We start from the raw sequence: 22,752 nt of genomic DNA on the forward strand, positions 1-22,752 counted from the left end.
CTACTCCTCCCCCTTTCCTGTCCTCTCTGTCCTTCCTTAATAAGGTGTAGCCCGGGATAGCTGTATCCAAGTCATGTGACTCCATAAACCATGTATCTGTAACAGCAATGATGTCCAGATCCACTTCCACCATTAAGAATAATAAAATTGCAGGAAACAAAAAACCCAAAAGAATCCAGAACACTGGTCCAAAATCTGGGTGACCATTGCACAATGACTATGACTGCCTCCCTCTTCTAGGGACTGTGAACACTGCCTCCGTAGAATCCCCAGCCCAGACTGACCTAGGTGGCCTAAGACCTGAACAAGAAATTGATTCCAGGTTCTTCCACTCGGTAGTGTACAACATGGCCACTAAGGCATCAGGCTGGTCTCTGTACCACAATATGAACATTTTATAGTGATACGTTTCTTCAAAGCTTAATGCCCCATATTTTTAGCAAAATCACCATTTGCAGCAAGTATTTATGGTGAGCACTACTGTCTTATTATGTATAATTTTATGGAATCCGCTGTGACCTGTGGAATATGTCTTTAAATAAATTATTAACCTTCTAACCAGTAACCACTGGGACCATTTTTTCTAAATGGCCATATATATATATATATATGGCAACCCAATTTTTAGGCAATATTGCAATTCCCTTTGTGCTTACTTAATGCTAACACAAACAAAAAATACTCCCTGTGGAGTGAAGTACAAGCACAATTATTATATTCAAAATTGTTTTTTTTATTAAATTCATAGAACAATATCAAAAGATAAACGGTTCTCTATATCTTAGACTTTCTACAATAGACATTCATGTTTATATCTCACCAAAACACATTATTGGCTTTTATGTAGTGCAAAATCAACACTCATTCGTACTCAAACATACCCATTCATCTTCAAACTCTCGTTTTTACCAATCATAAATAATTTGTGCAAAGTAATGCATACACATATTTTAAAAACAATCACTGCAGAACATGTTTCAGATGCTTACAGATTTTACATTGCTGGCTTCAAAACAAACATCACATAATGTCCATTTTAAATCATTCAAGTGCTAATATTTTACCACATCAGAGCCTTCATGTAGTCTTACTTATTAAACATTATAGTTTTATTGATCCCAACTGGGCCCTTGTTTCACCTAGCGGCTTCATCAGGGGAATATGAAATGGCTAAGCCATAGATTTTCTCTTAATCACATCAACTACACAAATTCTTGCCTCTGTGATAGACACCGATGATCTTCTTTAAAGTTCCGATTGCTTGTAGTGCCAGTCAATTTCTGCATCCATTCTTATTGATCTTCTTTTTTGTCTTTTATGAAAAGAATTGCTTCTACCTTCCGCTGTGTCCGCAGCCTCAGGTCTGCAATCTCAGAAAGTTTATCAAGGAAACCTCGTTCTATTCTCCTTTCCGGTTTGTAAGTTTTAGTCGCATTATACCGGTATTGATCCGTTTGACCTCATACACTTCATAGAGTTCATTCCCACAAACTTCCACTGTGTTTTTAGCCCTGGACGTCAAGTCTCTGCGTGTTTCTTTGGGATTCCCCCTTCTCTCCTTGCGGCTGAATATAATAATTGTGCTTGTACTTCACTCCGCAGGGAGTGTTTTTTGTTTGTGTATATATATATAGAGAGAGAGAGAGAGAGAGGATCTGATTCAGCAGAAGGGCTGGCAGAGGGTTTTATCTCCAGTACTTTCTCCTTATCTCATTGTCCCCAGCCACTTGTTGAGTCTTTAAAGTGCCAATCAGTTGCTGGAAGTGGATATGATGAATTGGAGACATGGAGGGGAATGACCGTGCTGCCAAACAACCTGTTTTTTTTTTTTGCATGACTGGTCCTGACATTGATACCATCTTTCGAATGCACTTTGGTATCTGATATCAAACAGAAGTAGCAGAAATGCAAATATTATGATTCCATGGCATATAAATTTGAGATCCAAGCCCTGGCAAATAATGCCTCCCTACAGACATTTGGCAGCAGTGAGATCCTTTCTACAGGAATCTGCTTTAATTAAAAAGAAAGGCACTTTTCTTAGGGCTCCTTTAATAAAAATTGGTCCCAGCACTTTCTTTCCTGCAGGTTACTAAAGCTTGCCCTCATTATCACTCCAGATTTTTTTTTAAACTTTATATTTATTCCATTTCATAGAAAACAAATATCTTTCTATGAGGAAAAAAGAGAACAAAATAACATAAAAATGATCTCAGTAGACCACAATTATAATATTTTAATATAAGGGGGAGAAGAAAATTACAGGAGAAAATTGTTACGTTTGCCAGTTTGCAGTATGTCACCCTGGCACCCGCCGGTGCTGCACTCAAGAATGCCACCGCCATGCTGTGCCCAGGATTTCCCATAGGCACATTCGCATGGCACACACCTACTCTTACAGGCCTCGAGGTGGGAACCTTTGCTACTGGCACTTGAAGAAGACATCGCAAGGCTGGATATTTAAAGCCCAGCCGTGCAACAGATAGACAGCTCAGCAACAGGTTGCCTACATCATGTGCGTAATGTGAGTTGCTGCTTGCTTCCTGTTCCTGTGGCTGCCTCGTTTCTCCAGCCCAGCCTGTCTTGATTTATCCAGCCCTTGACTTCCTTCCTGCCTTTCTGTGTCAGTCCTTTTCCTTGTCTCCTCCACCTGCTCTCAGACTGACTTCTAGATCTGACTGTCGCCTGGACTTCAAACATTCTTGCCTGCAGCTTGCCTCTGACCCTTGCCTGGATACTGACCTTCTAGTCTGCTGCCTGCTTCTGACTCTAGCCTGATACTGGACCTACACTCTTGCCTCCTCCTTAGAGACTCTCACCTAAGACCTGCCGACCCATATAATCCAAGGGCTCAATCTGAGGAGAAGGGTTGGAACAGGTGAAGCTCCTGATCCATTTCTTCTTCTCAGTGAGGACCTATGGGGCCTTTCCTGTAGGTGGAGTCAAACTTACTACAGAACATGAGTCCATGAATCTTACAGATTGCTGAGACCATGAACCCAGTCTTGTCCTCGCTCCAGGCAATACCAGGCCTGGCTCAACAGTCCAAGAACAGCAGGGGATGCTAAACCAGGTGATTGCAGTTCTAGACATGACCTATTGCCATTTTTCGGTTACTAATAAGCCCTGGATGAATCAAGTGAGAGCAGTGCAGGACGAAAGGGCGAGGATACCATTCAAATGTTGCCCCTCCCATTGAGGGGTCTCGAATAGCTATCCTCCTGACAGGTTTTTTAAGCATCTCCCTAGAGGGAGTCTGGGGATAATCCCTTATGGGTTTGTGAAGTTAGGAGGTAGTTGAGAAGCTTATCCTTTGTTATTTTTCAGGCCCAATCAGTAGGGATGTGAATCATTTTTTGACGATTTAAAATATTGTCCGATATATTTTAAATCGTCAAAAATCGTTAGAGCCACGATACAATAACAATTCCCCCGATTTATCGTCAAAAAATCGTAAATCGGGGGAAGGGGGAGGGGAAAGGGGAGGGCGGGAAAACTGGCACATTAAAACAACCCTAAAACCCACCCCGACCCTTTAAAATAAATCCCCCACCCTCCCGAACCCCCCCCCCCAAAATGCCTTAAATTACCTGGGGTCCAGAGGAAGGGTCCCGGTGTGATCTTTTACTCTCGGACCTCGGACCTCCGTGCGTTGTTTTTTTGTCCCCTGACGTCAGGAGCGTAGGAGATCGCTCCCGGACCCCCGCTGGACCCCTAGTGCGGTGCGATCGCTGCCGGTTTCGCACCCAATAGCGCCACCATAGGAAGTGTAGCTATTGGGAGCGAAATAGGACGCGAAAAGGGCCTTACCTTTTCGCTGTCTGTGGTGGCGCAGAGTCGGCCCCGGTGATGCCCCGACTCCTCCTCTTCTGGGGCCGACTCCGCCCTGACTCCGCCCCCATCCTGGTATCGCACGTGATAAGAGACTTTTTGCATGCGAAAGGTCCCTTATCGCATGCGAGCTGCTTAGAAAATGAGGCCCTTAGTGAGGTCCGAGAAAGAGCAATTTCCATCACAGGCCCCAAGCTCTAGAACACTTTACCACCCCATCTATGGCTGCAAACTGATGTCAAGAAATTTAAAGCTGACTTCAAGACATGGCTATTTACATGCACCTATGCCGAGTCAAGCTAACCAAACAGCAAGTTTTAATTCTAAATTTTTCTGATCTTAGTTTTAATATACTATTTTAACGTTCATTTTATTTTATTTTACTTAATGCCTTGTATCACCAATTATCAAGTTATTAATGTTTTAGAGTTATCTCCAGATTCATTCTAAGCTACATATAATTTGGTTGATTAAGCTATTATTATTTATATTTTATCATTTTACTGTATTTCTATTTTATTAATTGAACACCATTGTGATGGTTTTATTACTGATGTGATGGTTTATAAAAACCAAATAAACCATAAACCATATATTCACAATCCTTGGCATCACACCGAGAACATGTCAAGCAAGTATTCCCATGGCTATGAGACCATTATTTCTACACTAAACTCAAGAAATGTCTCTTTGAAAAAGAACTCCCCCTCCTGGGCTACATCATTTCTTGAACCAGTTTCCTTATGGACCCTGCAAAGCAAAAGTCCATCCTCGACTGGCCCCAGTCGGTTGGCCTCCTCACCTTACAATGTTTCATAGGATTTGCTAACTATTATCTCCAGTTTATTCCTGGGTATTCCAATCTCATAGCAACTCTAACCGCCCTAACCAGAAAAGGTGCTGACACTCGCAATTGGTCCACAGAAGCCATCAATGCCTTCCAGGCTCTTAAGCATGCCTTCTCACAAGAACCCTGCCTTCGACAATCAGATCCTGATTCTCCCTTCATCCTAGAGGTAGATGCCTCTATCTTTGGGGTCAGGGCTATTCCCCTGTCAGCACAACAACAAAGAGACCCTCCTGCCACATTCCTTTTTTTTTTTCAGGAAGTTTTCCCCAGCCAAAAGAAATTACACGATTGAGAATCACAAACTCCTAGCAGTGAAATTGACACTGGAAGAATGGTAATACCTCCTGAAGGGAGCCAAGCAATGGATACAATCTACACTCATCTTAAAAATTTGGAATACCTTCAACAAGCTCAACAATATAGTCCCAGACAGGATCATTGGTCCCTCTTCTTCTAACAGTTCAATTTTGAGGTTCGCTATTGACCAGCAGACAAGAATCAGAGGGCAGATGCGCTTTCCTGCTCCTTTCTAATGGCCCCTCAACACATCATTGATCCTGCGAGAATCATTTTTGCTGTGGCTGTACCAGTTCCCCCTGGGAAAATAGAAGTTCTCAAGAGACTTTGAGTAAAAGGGTTAAAATGGACTCATGGCTCTCGCCTGGCAGGTCATCCCGGAGTAGCCCATACATTCAATCTTCTCCAGTGCCACTACTGGTGGCCACAGGTAAAGATGGATGTGAAAAGCTGTATGGATTCCTGCCCGGTCTGTGCGCAGCATAAATCTGCTCGTGCCCAACCCTGGGAGCTCTTGAAGCCATTGCTAGTCCCCAGGGAACCCTGGACCCATCTGTCCATAGATTTTGATATGGATCTCCAGCTATCTCATGGCGCCACTGCAATATGGGTCATAGTGGATAGATTCCCAAGATGGCGCATTTTGTACCTCTTCCTGTTCTAACTTCTGTTCCAGAGCTGGCTCGCCTGTTTGTCCAGCATGTTTTCAGACTGCATGGATTACCCTCTCACATCCTGTCTGAAAGGGGCATTACATTCACAGCCACTATTGTAAGAGCCCTTGTCAAAAATTTGGCATTACACTAGAATTTATCACTGCATATCATCTGCAAGGCAACAGGCAGATGCAGAGGATTAACCAAGTCCTTAAAAACTTCCTCTGCCTATATGTTAGTTAATGAGAGACAAGATGACTGGGCCACCCTGCTACTATGGGCTGAGTTTTCATACAACAACCATGTCAGTAGTGCCACCAGCTCTTCCCCGTTTCAGGTTGTTTACAGCAAACATCCATGAGTTCCACTGCTGCTTCCTCTCTCAGTGCCTTGCCTGGAAGTCTGGCTTACAGCACAAGAACTCCAGGACCTATGGATACAAACTGACCAGTTAATCATCAAGGCCATAGCACAGGCCAATAAAAATGCTGATATCAAACACAGAATGACTCCATAACTCCAGATGGGAGACCTGGCATGGTTGAGTATGCAGCACCTACACCTTCACGTTTCTTCTCCCCAACTGGTACCTCGCTTTATATGTCCTTTCCTGGTCTTACATCAAATTAGGTCAGTAATATCAACTTAAACATCCTGCCACCTTGAGGATACACTCTATGTGTCCATTATTAAAAATACTGGCTCTATCTTGGCCATCCTGACAGCCTTCCAAACCTAAAGAGGTTTCCTCAGAAGAAGTAATACACTATGAGGGTCAAGAAATTTTGTATTCTAACAATGCAATAGACTGGAATGCCCTGATAATGACCATTCTTGCCTGCTGTCCACCACTGATCCTTGCATGGACACTGACTCTTCTAGTCTTTCACCTATCTCTGACCCTAGCCTGAATCTGGAGCTATGCTCTTGCCTTCTCCTTAGAGACTCTTGCCTAAGACCTGCTGGCCCCTGGAACCCAAGGGCTCAAACTGAAGGGAAAGGGGTTGGTATACATGAAGCTCCTGATCCATCTCGTCCCATGGTAGATCCACTAGTTGTCGGCAATGACCTATGAGGCCTTCCCTGAAGGTTGAGCAAGCCATACCACAGCACAAGGGTCCATGAATCTTACAAAAATAAAGGAAACTTGATTAGGGAAATTGCATTAACATGAAACTTGCAGACAAATGTTGCATGCCCTAATTAACAGACACTGTCTGGGAACTAGAGGACAGAATACTTTTCCTAGAATGAACAAAACTTTGCAATTGCTCAGAAATAAAAAGCAAAAAAAGTATCATTGTGATATTTGACTAAATATTTACAGGGATACTGCAAAAGTAAAGTAGCTCCCAATGCAAGAACTTCTTGACACACTGACAAAAAAACGTTTCCTTCTTTCCTGAGTTGCATGGGAAAAGTCAGGAAAAATTCTAATTTTTAAACCCATAAACTGTGCATTCAAGTTTCTGAAGTAACTTTCATAACTGAACAAAGATCATGTTCAGAAAAAAAGTAACCAATAAAGTAGCTCTTTCTGCAATTTCATAACCTCGAGATTCCAGGAAAGCGGATAGATCTAAAAATTCCGTTGGAACTTGCCAGTTCCTAGAAGGCAAGAAATAAAGTTTGTTCAAAGAGGGAACAGTATCTGGTGGAATAGATAAGGTTTCAAGGAAATACTTCCCTAAAGTCGTATGTAGTGGCTCACCAACCACCCTCAGGAAATTTTCAATAAACTCCACTCTCCAGTTTAGGTAACCCCATTTTTTAATGAGGGAGGATTTAACATTATTTAGAGAAAATGATATCTTCCTCCACTTTAGAGATTTTAACCAAAACTTCATGTTGGTGAGTTTTACAATCCATGAAATGGGAGTCCAATCTAGTAGAGAGGGAATCTACCTTAAGGAATAGATTTTCAAAGGGTTGCACGCGTAAGATACATGCGCAACCCCGGAAAACCTACCCCTGCCTACCCCTGCGCGCGCCAAGCCTATCTTGCATAGGCTCGGCAGCGTGCACAAGCCCCAGGACGCGCGTAAGTCCCGGGGCTTGAAAAATGGGCGTTCTGGGGGAGGGGCCATGGGTGGGGCGCTGGCCCTGGGGCGTTCCAAGGGTGGGACCGAGGCCTCCGGAACAGCCAACAGGCCGGGGGATGAAGAGCCAGCGCGCAATAGTTACACCTGCCCAGAGGCAGGCGTAACTTCTCCAACAAAGGTAAGGGGGGGGGGGTTTAGTTAGGGCTGGTGGGCGGGTTAGAAAGGGGAAGGGAGGGGAAGGTGCGGGGGGCTGGAAATAAATTCCCTCCGAGGCCACTCCGATTTTGGAGCATCCTCGGAGGGAACGGAGGCACGCTGCTCGGCTCGGCGTGTGTAGGTTGCACAATTGTGCACCCCCCTGTGCGCGCCGACCCTGGATTTTATAACATGTGTGAAGCAGCGCGTGCATGTTATAAAATCGGGCATAGATTTGTTTGCATCAGGTTGCGCGAACAAATCTACGCCTGCGCATAACTTTAAAAATCTACCCCTAACTGAACATGAAACACTAGCACCAAATCCCAGAAAGCGTCAAGAGTTACCACTGCCAGTTTAGGAGGAATCAAATTCACTGCAGGGGAGAGGCAGAAAACTGGAACTCACCACCCAGAACTTCGGATGGCTCTAGCACTGTCGCTGATGTATAAGCAGCAGATTCCTGCACATTAGAAATAGCCACATCTTCAGCCACGCTTCCAGAGGCTCCCTTCAGCGCCACAATGTCGATGATATCATCAGTCCAAGACAGTGCTGCCTCACTCTGGGAGGAAATATGCTGAGCCAGCAGTGGATGAACATCAAGGGAATTGAGGGCTACCTCCTTCCCAGCCAAAAATGACTCTCCTCTATCAGCTCCAAGCACTGGGGCAATGCTCCCCTTCCCATTCTGCAGGGACTGCAAATTCCGAGATCAAATGCTGTCCAAGGAGTGATGAAGACTCTGGAGGGTAAGTCCTGACTTTCCCTTTCCTTTTGGGAGGCATTGAGAAACCAAACCGCAAACAAGAAATGGAGGAAAAAAGGACAGCCAAACCCCAATCAGTTCATGCCGCCATTTTGATCTCCCCCCCCCCCCCCCCCACCTGTTAGCATCACTCCAGATTTTTGTCTTCTTTTCAGGCCAAAATTCAGGCATAGGCTACTGCCTAGGGCACCAAATTTTGAAGGCGCCAAACACTTGGGCTGAAGAAGAAAGTTGCTTGGCAGAGAAGGAACCTGTTTTCACTTGTTGTAAGGTTGTGTGCACCTGTGCTGCAGTCACGGAACTCCAGACCCTCCACTCTCCCTCTTTCTGTTCTCTAGGTCTGTCTATGGGCACCAAAATGTTAAATCCAACCCTGCTTGAATTATGAGGTGCAACTGCTGTAATCTGTAGTTGTTATACCAGTTTGCTAGTAGTGTCACTTCTGCTGGCAACGGCATAAAGAAAGATTAAGAAACCCAGATTGGCTTGTTGGAAAAAGAAAATCCTTGTTGGTGCTTGCACAGGACTGTTGACTTCTGCTCCATAAATGAGAACATAGGCTCATGTTTTGGTAGGACAGGCCAAAATGAAAATGAAGACTATAGAAATATAGAAAAAAAAAAGTTAAATCTGTCTACCTTGAAATCTTTATTTTGCTGACAGATACTACTATGGTAGATACTCCAGCTACTGACCTAAGAAAAAGTGACATTTAAAAATTATGACACACTCAGATGCATTATATATATAAAAAAATATAAACCAAGATTAGTTTTAAAACAAAATCCTTTTTGCAGTCCACAGAGAGCTTCTCATAAACTTATGGTGTAAGGCAACCCATAAGGAAAGAACACTCATGCAGAAAGTGCTTTCGCTCTGGAAAAATAGATGTCGGTACTCACATGCAGGGTTTTGGTTTTTTTTGTTGTTTGGTTTTTTTTTAAGGACCACAGGGCAAATCAAGCAAGTGGAGGAAAAAGGTGCTCAGTACCGCTGCGTACCTCCTGGGAAAAAGCCCTGAGAATATTAAAAGTGAATAAGTAGTTTATCATCAATAGGCTCCATAGATTTTAGTAAGGGAATATAATCAAGGTCATTGGTCAAGGCTAGTAGTACAGATGGGTTTAAAACAGTTTATGGAGGAAAGATCCTTTAATAAGTATGTGCTAGGTAGACTTGGGGACCATTACCTCTTACAGCTGGAAATGGAAATGAACAACATTTTGGACTGGCCACTGTCAGAAACAGGATGTTGAGCTGTATCCACCATTGATCTGACCTAGTATGGCATTTCTTATACTCTTATGTTTCACCAAACATACAAAACAAATATAAATCCCAAAAGAAAATGCTTCATTTTCATTGGGGAGATATTGCTTTGGTCCACATTACACTCTCGTTCACAAAGGTGCATTGCTATTTTTACATGGAAAATGTATTATTAGTGAAGAGACCTTATTGCAAATAATAATGTGTTTTGGCTATTAACGTGAAACACACATTTGTGAATAGGGGTTCAAGTGCAGAGGTCACTTGTAGCTAAGTGAGTGGAATGCAGCACTCAGAAAATCTGCTTTCTGTGCTTTATGGACAAGCAGTGAGCGCTGACATGTATGCACTGTTTGGCTCACCCTATGGTTACCAGCTGGCTCCAAGTCATCTGAATATGTGGAGCCCATCCCGGTTCTACCCCAGTAAGAAATGGCATCTCTCGAGGTTCAGAAAAGATGTTCTATCTTCAACAAATCGACTTTCTGTCATATTTTACTTTTAATGAACTGATGGTGTATTTTTAAAACATTAGCATTTCATTTTACAGGATTTCATTGTGTAGAGACCTCAATAGGATCTCTACTAGGGATTCTGGCCTCATGTTAGGACCAAGCAAGATAGTGCAGAGGAATGTACCATCTTGCCACAGCACCCTACCAGAGATTGCTGCAATGATATTGTAACCCTTCCAGACGAGGCACATAAAATGTGAGAGAGCTTGGCTCCTGAGTGAGCCGAGTGCTAGTCTCTCGGAAGGATTAAAAAGGAATTTGGTCAAGTAGATGGTGTAGTGGACCTGGGCCCAGAGGATATAGGAGGGGGGCAGAATTCCTGAGTTGGATAGGGATCTCATCCTATGAGAATTCCCTCTGTGACCCCTTCTGACTGCTGTCTCTTCACTACCCTAACATTTACAATAAACAGAAAATAAAAACTCACTTTGAGGATATATTCCAAGACTTTTATATTCTGGTGTTTCCATCAGCAGCATGCATCAGTATGCAACATAAGTGTGAGTCACTGATTAATTCAATCTACACAGGCTTACACAGCGAGGCTGTATTAGTTACAAGAAGAAACAGGTAAATTTACTAGATCTTCAACAATTATATACTGTACATCTTCCCCTTGGTTCAGGCAACTACTTATAAAATCTTCCCCATGCTCCACCCCAAAAGATCACAGTTCACTCACAGGCCAATGCAATACCATGTGTTGGCCGCAGCACATGGCTCGATGTGTGTCCATAACCCCCGATGCAAAACGGGGATTAGTGCATCCAAAACACACATCCAATCCCGCGCATAGGTAATAGCCCTCATCATATGTAAATGCTCTAAAATTGAGCGTCCGTTTTCCTAACCAGCTGACAGCCACCTGTCCCGGGTGCCTGCTGCCAAGGAGGTGCTAAGGGCATGCAGTTTCCCCTAGCAACTCCTTTTTACCATGGCACCCGATGTAAATATTAAATCGGGCGCCCGGGAGAGGTGAATCTGCATGCGATAAGGAAGCGGGCGCTCAATCATGAGCACCTGTTTAACGCATGCCAATATTGTATTGGCCTGTCTGTGAATATAAATTCCCCTCAGTTCAACCACTAGTTTCTCCCTTTACCGAGTAAACCATTGCTCTCACAGTCTTAGCACATGTATTTACTGTAATGTTGAACGAGATTATGTATGAATATGACCTAGAATATGTATTTGCTGCTGCACTGATCTAGAATATGAATGTTAACCCAGAATTTGAATGCTGATTTTGTCAACTGTTGTGATCTTGTTTTGGAACAATGGTATATAAAATGCCTAAATAAATAAATAAATAAATATGCCAAATGAAATGCTTCAGTCCTCACTAATTGGACACATAGTAATTCTCTCCATTCTCCATAGAAACTCTTTTATCCCATCTAACACTTCCTCTCAACACTTGTCCAAGGAATAGCAAGGGATTTTCCCTGGTGTCTCTGGCTTTCACACTTCTGAAGCTCCTTTTGTCCAATTCTTCCCCATAGACTGTGGGATCTCACTACACGCCTCTATCTCTAGGACTGCAGCTCAGGTCCTCCGGTTATTTCTCCTTGAGGAGAAACACTTCTCTGTCTTGGGCCTTTCCCCTTGAGGGCCTTTTCACAAGAGAAGTCACCCTGGAAAAGCCCATTCCCTAGATGGGTTCTATGCAACCTCCCTTCCAAATCCTCAACCCTATATTTTATACTGGAGCAACACTCCCTCTACAAGACCCTTTTCTCTGTCCTTAAAGGAGAACATCCCATAAAACCATTAACTACTCTTCAATCATTGAACACAGTGCAAATGCATCGTGTAATTTTGCTGGAAAAGATGCCATCTAGTTGCCATTTAAAATACCACACTTTTTATCCTAGGCACTGAGCAGTGAAGGGCAGCTTCTGCTCTCCTATAGCATAAATACGCCTTCCCTCCCAAAATTTGTATCAAAATCCAAGCAGAGATTCTGGGGTCTTCCCCATACAGAATCCTTTCTGAAAAACCTTCTGTGACACAGGGCCCATCTTGTGGTCCTGCCACAGTAGTTTCCTGCCTACATATTAATAGGTGGCCTCTAGGTTTAGAGTGACATTTTTTATTTGCAGTTTGGAATAGAAAGTTCTAATTTTGTAGTTTGAGGAAAGGTAGGAAGCAATTGGATCAATCTGCTGGCCACATATAGTGGCTGGTGACTGTGATCTTATTGATATTTTGAGTGTTTTGAAAGCGGTGTGGTTTTTATGTCGAGAGGAAGTTTTGTTGCCCACACTTCCTACCTGAGAGAGAGAGAGAGAGAGGAGTGGGGAAGAAGGAGTTTTCCCGAAATATCACAGTGACATCTGAGGGATAAGAGAAAGTGAAAAGGATACCAACTAGCATCCATACACAGGAGATAGAAAATGTGAAACCTCAGGCTATACAGCAGCACTGGATAGTAGAGCAAGATGATTCACAGCCAGTACACAAAAATAATGGTAAAACAGATAAATGAGGATTCTGTAAATCAGAACTAGAAATGGTTATGCAGCTCATTGCTGGATGTCAAGTGCTTATGTCAGAAGATCTCTATACAGAAAGGCATAATAAGGTGGCACAGTTCATCCACTGAAAACTGTATAAAAACACTATATCATCACCGTACCAGAAAAGCATTGGAATCATAATCTTGAAAGAATTGTAAAGAATGATAAAGGTGTGATCACCTGGGGCATTCTTATCGAACAGATAAAAAATTTAATGCAAGAAGCCTGAATATTGTGGTTAAGGAAAAAAGCACAAGAACAGCATTGCTATTAGAAGTGTCAGTACCAAGTGATTATTCTGTGGAGAAAGAGAAGATCCACAAGTACAAAATGATGCAATCAGAGAGCAGGAAAATGTGTTAGAAAGATCCAGAAATCATTCCAACTGTACCGGAGGGCACTGGCTTCATTAGAAAGGACTTCCAGGTGCATCTAGACATGTCGCCTGTGCATATTGCACCCTATGAACTCCAGAAGGAAGCCCTCATTGGCACAACACAAGTATTAAGAAGGGCACTGGCAGTAAATTTGAGAGACTGAGCTCAGACTCAAACTCTGGCTTACAAATGAGGTTCGTTCTTCTCAAGGTATGTGCAAAATCGACCCATTTGGAGAAAATACACCATGGGTTTCTGCTAAGAGGAAGAGGAAAGGAGAGATTTGGACATTTCAGAATCGAGGGGGTGGCCACAGGTCTTTGGAAGGGGAGATCCATAGGGATAGGAGAACCCATTCCAGTGCACCCTTATTTTCTGCTCACAGGGAGAAAGGGGATTCCTGGGTAAAGACTAAGGGACCACAGATACTAATCAATTTGTAGTTTATTTATTGATGCGATTATGGATGTACAGTACAGAGACTTAGAACATGAGCTCACACCCACAAAAAGAGACATTTACTCTATGCTTTGGGCCCTGGAGGTCTGACCTCTGTTCCCCCATCCCATTCAAAGAAACCACACCAAAGTTTAGTAGCACTTTGAAATGCCAAAGGATAGGGTAGTAATAGATGATCTGAGGAAGGTGATAGGATGTTTTAGATTTATGGATAGCAGAGGTGTATAATTTAGATAAAGAATAGTTTATAACTATATTACTGTATCAATTTATAATGCTTGTTTTATTTTATTTTATGTATGGTTTTATTTTATGTGATTGTGTTTTAATGGAAATGTATTGATGTATTGTTAACTGACTTGATATCTTTTGAGGAAGGTCGGTATATAAATACCTGTAAATAAATAAATAAGAACTAAGCCCTGGTACTACTACCGAGTGCACCTCCTACTTTCACAGCTTCCACTAGAAAATGGAGCTACAATTGTATGTTTGCATATACATTGGCTTACTAGATGATAAATGGATTATTTGAACAGGACTGCACGTGTGAGAAGTATTCATTTGAAAGCTTTACTGTTTCTCTGGACAGAATGGTAGATTGGCTTTTCCCTTGCAGGGTGTGCTAATACCAGAAAACACACAAGACTAATGATTGTTTGCTTGAGCAGCTGACACTGTGCAGACCAAATTAAAGTATTTTGGTCATGTATCACAGGGGACGTCAGAACAAGGTGTTCCAATTAGTCAGAGTACCAGGAGAATGATCAGAATGTGTGCCGAAAAGCTTTTGGCAGAGTAAGAGGCAGGGGACCATTACGTTTACCACATGTCAGAAAGGAATCAACTTCATAAAACCAGCCTGCAGGCATCAACAGCATTGTAATTGCTTTATAATAACTGGAGATGTACTACATAGAACATTTTGGAATTGTATCTAATAATTTACACAGAAAAATATGTGCACTTAACACTGGACACAAGGAGGTCAATATTTAAAGGGATCAAGCTGATTAAGTCCTTATTTAGAAAGCCAGATCAAAGCCTTTCAGAATGTACCAGAAATGAATCCCCTAAATTTCACTAGGTGACTAGATTTGACAGTCACATTCTGGGAGGCAGGGTAGCTTGGGAAGAGGCTGCAATAGTAGGCCTAAATTTGGCCAGCCATCCTCCCTACCTCCTTCTCAACTGTAATTTAAAAAATAGTGTCTTAGTGGCTCAATTCCTCATTCCACAATGTAAAAAGAAAAGGAAAAAAAGTCCCCTGCTGCCCAATCCTGGCACTTAAATTTTCTTAAAAGTCCCAGTGGTTCATCCCCTGCATGCGTTCCTTCATGAATGTAATTTTTTTTTTTTTTAAAAGAGTCCCCATGGTCCATCTCCCCATCCTGAAAGGCAAACAAAGAGCTAGCAAGTTATCCTCTGCTTCCTTGCTGTCCAAAAAAGGACAGAGGATTGTCAGAGGGGGGATGCTTCTCTCTCTTGTCCTTTCCTCATAGGTCAATCGTTCCATCCCCTTTATCATTTTGATCACCATTCTCTGTACGTTTCCTAATTCTGATATATCATATTTGAAACGTGGAGACCAGAACTGCATATAATACTCAAGATGAGGTTGCACCAAGGAGTGATACAGAGACATTATGATACTCTCTGTTTTATTCTCCATTCTTTTCCTAATAATTTCTAGCATTCTATTTGCTTTCTTGGCCAATACCACACACTGAGCAGAAGACTTCAACATTAGGGATGTGAATCGTTTTTTGACGATTTAAAAAAATCGTCAGATATTTTTTAAATCATCAAAAATCGTTAAGAGTCGCGATACAATAGAAATTCCCCCGATTTATCATGAAAAATCGTAAATCGGGGGAGGGGGTGGGCGGGAAAACCGGCACACCAAAACAACCCCTAAACCCACCCCGACCCTATAAAACTAATCGACCCTTTAAAATTGACCCCTTACCTTCCCCCACTCTCCCGAACCCCCCCAAAACTTTTTACAAGTACCTGGAGGTCCAGTGGGGGCACGGGGACCAATCTCCCGCTCTCGGGCCATCGGCGCCATTTTGGCTGCCACTCAAAAATGGCGCCGATGGCCCGACAAAAAAAAAACCCCACCCAACCCTTTTAAAATGACCCCTTAGCTTCCCCCACCCTCCTGAGCCCCCAAAACATTTTAAAATTACCTGGTGGTCTAGTGGTGGTCCCGGGAGCGATCTCCCGTTCTCGGGCTGTTGGCTGCCACTCATAAAGATGGCACCGATGGCCCTTTGCCCTTACCATGAGACAGGGTATCCATGCCATTGGCCAGCCCCTGTCACATGGTAGGAGCACTGGCTGGCCAGCACCATCTTTAAAGATGGCCGCCGCCATCGTAAAGATGGGCGGTCGCCATCTTTATGTAAAGATGGGCGGCCGTCTTTATGTAAAGGTGGCATTCCTCTGATGACAACCTGACTCAACCCAACTGCATGGGTTCTTCCGGAGGTGGTTTGGATGGAAGTGAGCTCTGCCTGGGACATGGTGACCGCCAGAGGCACTGGGGAGTAAAAGATCTCTTGGTTGATTGTTGCTTCCGAGACCATTCTTGGAGGCGGCAGTCTATGCAGCCGGCCAGGTCAATGAGAGCATTGAGAGAGGTGGGCAGCTCTCTGGCTACCAGCTCGTCCTTAATGCGGGCCGTGAGACCATCCAGGAATATGGAACGTAGGCAGTCTTCACCCCAATGAAGCTCCGTGGCCAGGGTCCGAAACTCAATGACATAAATCGGCAAGGGACCGGGAACCCTGATGTAGGTGTAGGAGTGAGGAGCCCGAGGTGGCCTGACATCCTGGATCATCAAAGATGGTGCAGAAAAGGACCAGGAAGCTGGATAGGTCACGTAATATGGGGTCCGCCTGCTCCCAGAGGGGAGAGGCCCAGGCCAGGGCCTTGCCATCCAGGAGAGAGAGAATGTACATGGTCTTGGTGAGTTTGTCAGGGAAGAGTGTGGACCGCAGGCTAAAGTGCATTTTGAACTGGTTCAGGAATCCTCGACATTGTGCCGGATCCCCAGAGAAGCATGGCGGAACCGGGAATGGGATGACTGGCCTGTTCGCTGGCATAGGAGCCATGAATCCCGGCGTCGATATAGCCGAAGGTCCCACAGGAAGGGAGGAGTCCAAGCATGCGCCGAGCTGTTCCACAGCCGAAGCCAGGGTTTCCAATACCTTCTGTTATTCAAGTATCTTTTGAGCCAGGCCTGGGATGGCCTGTAGGGCAGAGGCCTCCACCGGGGCCATGGACTTGGCAACTTGTTATGAATCCATTATGGCTCATGGACCCTAGGACCCAAGTGGAGTTGGCGCTACCTGAAGGGGTAAACCCCTCCAGGTCCCCACCATTGATAGGCGAGGCTGAAGAGGTGCAGGAGCCAACAGGCACTTCACCACTACCAGCCCTCATTCCCCGCGGGTTGAGCCTTTGGGTACTGGGGCCGGCTGGTCTTAGGTGGGGCCCCTGAGAAGACAGGTCGAGACAACAAGGATGAGTTGAGGTGAAGAGGTGTCCAATCCATGGCCAGAGGAAGGAGGCAAGCAAATATCCCAGTCCGATCCAAAGGTTGAGGCAGAAGAGAAGCGGCAAGAAGTAGTATGGTCCAAGAGGTCAGGGCTGATGGTGAAACAGCAGGAAGAGGTCCATTCTGAGGTCAAGAGGCTAGGAGATCCATCCGAGACGGATGAAGAGAGAGGCTGGATCAGGAGGCCTGGAACAGGCAGGCTAGATCAGTAACAGGCAGACTGGAACAGGTAGGCAAGATCAGGAACACAGTAACTGGAGTGCAGTAACAAGAACACAGTAACAGGAACACTGAAACAGGAACCCAGAGCGAAGAGACCGGTTGCCAAGTCATCAAGTGGAGTCTGCCGGGGGTTTAAATAGGGCCATAGCCCTGATGTCATCAGAAGGGGCCAGCTGGATCTCCTGTAAGAATGTGAATCCTGGAAGTAAATGCTGAAAAGTGAATAATGAAGATAAATGTTTAGTGTGAATGAGGCTGAAGGTATGCCACTTTTGTAAATAAAACTTATATAAGAAAAGTCAGATTCCAGCATGTGTCTAACATCTGGGGAATTATAGACTGCTTGTGCTATCTCACAGGGGATTTTATTTTTTGGAGTCTCAGTCCTCTGAAAATACTAACCTGATGCTTCTGGTTTTCAAACATGTCTGAGATATTCACATTTTGTTTCTGCAAACCAAATTTGGTGAATTTCTATCCCTTTTGCGGGGTGTTATTCTGTCTTCAGGAAAATGTGTGATGAACTCTAATTTGTTTTGTCTAATTCTTTCCAACATTCTATTAGTTGGAAAGCATAAAAGGAGTTCCTGCCCAGGGTTTCATCCCTGTCCAAACAGGGCTTCTTCAAGGCTCCTGATTAACATGGAATGTCACCTTAACTTATGGCTAGCATCCAAATGACTGTAAGCACTAGAGTCAATTAGCATAAATTGCCAATTATTTTTTGTTAAGATCTGTACTATTGCACTATTTGATGAAATGTAATATAAATGGTATATAAGTGTAATACTTGTTCTTAATTTGCTAAAGCACTAGGAGCTAATATCTGTTCCTTCATTCAGAAGAATCAGTACTAGATTAATACTATTCATACCTTTCTAGGGAAATAGCAAGGTGGGGGTTGGGAATGCTCACTGGCATCATTAATTAGCTGAAGCAATTCAGCCTCGATGCTCCTATTTGTATGCTATAGCAGCCCTGCTGACAAACTCAGTATAAACACTCTGGTTCCCCCAAACATCTTCCCTACACTTTTGTAATAAAGAGCTGCAATAACATCAATAAGCATGCACAAGAACAGAGGGAGCTATGGACAACAAAGAATTGGGACACAGTATTAGAGATGTGAATCGTGTCCTCGATCGTCTTAACGATCGATTTCGGCTGGGAGGGGGAGGGAATCGTATTGTTGCCATTTGGGTGTGTAAACTATCGTGAAAATCGTTAAAATCGTGAGCCGACACACTAAAACCCCCTAAAACCCACCCCCGACCCTTTAAATTAAATCCCCCACCCTCCCGAACCCCCCCCCCCAAATGCTTTAAATAACCTGGGGATCCAGCGGTGGTCCAGAACGGCGGCGGTCCGGAACGGCCCCCTCAATTGAATCCTGTTGTCTTCAGCCGGCGCCATTTTGCAAAATGGCCACCGCAAAATGGCGGCGGCCATAGACAAAAACGATTCGACGCAGGAGGTCGTTCCGGATGCCCGCTGGACTTTTGGCAAGTCTTGTGGGGGTCAGGAGGCCCCCCCAAGCTGGCCAAAAGTTCCTGGGAGTCCAGCGGGGTTCAGGAAGCGATTTCTTGCCGCGAATCGTTTTCTGTACGGAAAATGGCGCCGGCCATACGCGTATGGCCGGCGCCATTTTCCGTACAGAAAACGATTCGCGGCAAGAAATCGCTTCCTGAACCCCGCTGGGGGTCCAGCGGGGGTCCGGAACGACCTCCTGCGTCGAATCGTTTTTGTCTATGGCCGCTGCCATTTTGTGGCGGCCATTTTGCAAAATGGCGCCGGCTGAAGACAACAGGATTCAATTGAGAGGGCCGTTCCGGACCGCCGCCGTTCTGGACCACCGCTGGATCCCCAGGTTATTTAAAGCATTTGGGGGGGGGGTTCGGGAGGGTGGGGGATTTAATTTAAAGGGTCGGGGGTGGGTTTTAGGGGGTTTTAGTGTGCCGGTTTTCCTGCCCTCGCCCTTCCCCCGATTTACGATTTTTTAACGATAAATCGGGGGAATTGGTATTGTATCGTGGCCCTAACGATTTTTGACGATTTAAAATATATCGGACGATATTTTAAATCGTCAAAAAACGATTCACATCCCTACACAGTATAGAAAGAGTACCTAAGTCAAAATCACGAGGCTTCACAGAGAAGACCCACAAACCAGGACAGAGATTTCTGAAGAAAAGAGATGGCCAGCTTCAGGCTAGCACCAGATTCATGGATGATTTTTTATGAAAAATAGCTATTTCTGTGATGTAGTCATAAACTGCTTACTCAGGGTCACAAGCCTGCAGTTTCCCTGATTGATTCGTTATTGTTATTCCTTGGCATTATGCCCAGGCTTATGGCCTGAGTTATTTGCTGACCGGGACATAATTAAAAAATAAATGATTTTTTTGACTGTTTGGGACATATGTTCCAATCTACTGCATGTTAGCTTACACCAGTGGTTAGGAAACTTGGCCACAATAGTTCTGCTGATGTGTTAAAACATATGTTACAAAGATGCTTTTCTGTCACTATACACTTTTGTATCTATTTACTGCTGTTAGATTATTGGGGGTTATCTCCATCGTGGGGCTTTATCTGTGTCTTCAGGTCTTTTGTGGCTTTTGCCTTCATTTATCATCTGCAGGCTTTGTGTCCTGTGAGCCAATATCACTATTCAGGTCCAGAGATAAGTAAGAGCAAAATAATCAAGCTTTCTTTGCACATAAAGGCTATTATTGACATTCTGACTATAGTCTAGGTTCAATTTTTCTGGTTCGCTAGTGTTACACTGTGTCCAAGGAGACAAATTGATACTTCTGTGACCCTAAGCAATGCTAACCCTGGCCAACCAGTAGTGTTATGGTCGACGGCTGCGGCAAGCTGCAACTGGGGCCGACTGTCATGGCCGCCGGCCGCAGCGGTCCGCGGCCGGGACCAGGTACTCACCCACGACGCCGGGTGGGCCTGGAGGTTCCTGCAGGAGCAGGGAGCCTCCTCCGGCGTTCTTCCTGCGGCCTTGGCCACTGCCTAGGCCGGCCGCGGAGCCCAGCTGGGCTGATCTGACTCCACCCCCTTCCTAGCTGCATTAGAGCCGCATGCGCGGCTGAAGAGAAGATTTAAAGGAGCCACGACAGGAAATGGTCGTGGCTCCCGCCTGAGACTCCTCCCTCATTCCAGGTATTTAAGACAAGATCTGCTCCTCAGACCTTGCCTTGGTATTGAGGCTTCTGGTTCAGGATTCCGTGCTGGTGTTCCTGGTCTCCGTTCCTGATCTCCGTTCCTGATCTCCGTTCCTGGTCTTCGTCCTGTTTCTGTTCTCCTTCCTCGTTGGACTGATTCTTGGCTCCTGACCTCTGGACCGGCTTTCGTTCTTCTCTCGGCTTGACCTTGGACTGTCTGCGGACCCTTCTCCTGGATTGCTTCTGGCATGGCTGCGGACCCTTCTTCATGCTTCGACCCTCGGAGCGGCCTTTGATTACTCTTCAGCTTCTACTCCTGGACTGACTCAACCTGCTGGAGGCGCCAGCCATCTGGAACCTATGACCTGCAGGAGGCGCCTGCATCCAGACCAATCTTCAGTCTTGAGGGAGTCTCCTAAGTCCCAGCAGCCGGGTTCCTGTGGGCTCCTCCTGGGGGAACCGCGAGCTTCCAGGACGAAGTCTTTACTCAACAGGTGAACCTTCAAGCCTTGCCCTCCAACGGTAGGGACCAGAGAGGGTTACCTCCCTCTTTGGCAGCGCTAACCTTACCTCAGAACAGGGGTCCACTTCCGGATCCGTAACAACTAGAGTGATGTGTTGTGGTCCTCTCCCCACCCCCGCCCCTATCCTCACAGGGACTGTGAACACAATGTGAATAGCAATTCTAGCCCATGTCAAGCAGAAGAGCATGGACCCAGGTTGTGGATTGAACTCATGTTCATCAATTGAGTCAGATTTATAGATGTCTATGCTTTTTACTTGTATGCCATCCTTACTCCTTCTTTCCAGTGACACTAGCATAGATGGAGAATCACTTGAATCCTGTATATATTCTTTTATAACCAATGGAGAATGATATTTATTTATTTATTTATTTATTTATTTATTTAACATCTTTTATGTACCGTCGTTAGGTTATATACCATCACAGTTATATACCATCACAGGCACATAAATTAAAGTTGGTAGATGTGTATGGTACTATGAAGGTTCTGAGATAAAGATTATATGGCACAGGGACTTATAGTTTCAAGATATGCAATCCAATGAGTGTTGCATGAGTCCTTATGTGTAATAGAAATATTTGAGTAATTATATTTGTTATAGCATGTGATGGAATCAGTTGACTAATTGTTCCTTTAAGAGTTCTACTTCCATAGGTTATAGGAATACATTCATTTGAAACTCAAATGGAATGCATTTTAAATTCATTTGAGGGAAAGCTAGAGAATTCAGTGTACAATACTCAATCACAGGAGGATATACTTTATAGATCTTTATAAGGATTTCACCTCCTTTATCAGTTAAGGGAGGATACATACAGGATTTGCAGGATTCCACCTCTATCAGTTAAAGAAGGATATATCTCATATTCAAAGGAAATCATCTTCATATCTTGTCATGAATTCTTCATCAGAGTCTCATGCTTTCTGAAAAACACTTTTCATAACATTGTGGGAATCATGAGTTAGATGTGATATAAAATCCATACATTTTTACAAAGTTATGGGGTACATAAAATAAGAGGAATTTCTGATGCTGGGTTTTGGATCCTAGAAAAAATGATCTAACAGATGGTTGTAATGAGGGAGCCTGTCACAGGATGGCCCCACAACTGCCTACTTACTCAAGGAAACCAAGTTCAGCTCCAGAAGCATATATGCTGCCCCACCGCCATTCCCCACACTACTGTGTGCTGTCCCTAGGCGTGCACATGCACGCACCGCTCTGTTTTATTTAAAGAAACAACGGCAGGAAGTGAGCGGCGGCACTAGGTGATGACATCAGTGTGGTTGGTTACTCAAGGCCCAGCTGGTCTTCCAGTTGATGCTTCAGCAACAAGTTCTCCTGCCATGCTCATTGCCCGCAGTGTGTGTGTTTTGCTTGTCCTTTGCCTTTGCCTCAGTCCCGCCTTTTGCCTTGTTCTTGTCCTGGTCTTGCCCCTTGCCTTCTGTTCCCTGCCTGATTCCTTGCCTTTCTTCTTCCAAT

The sequence above is a fragment of the Rhinatrema bivittatum genome, chromosome 3 (genome assembly GCF_901001135.1).
Source record: "Rhinatrema bivittatum chromosome 3, aRhiBiv1.1, whole genome shotgun sequence".
Taxonomy (NCBI): Eukaryota; Metazoa; Chordata; class Amphibia; order Gymnophiona; family Rhinatrematidae; genus Rhinatrema; species Rhinatrema bivittatum.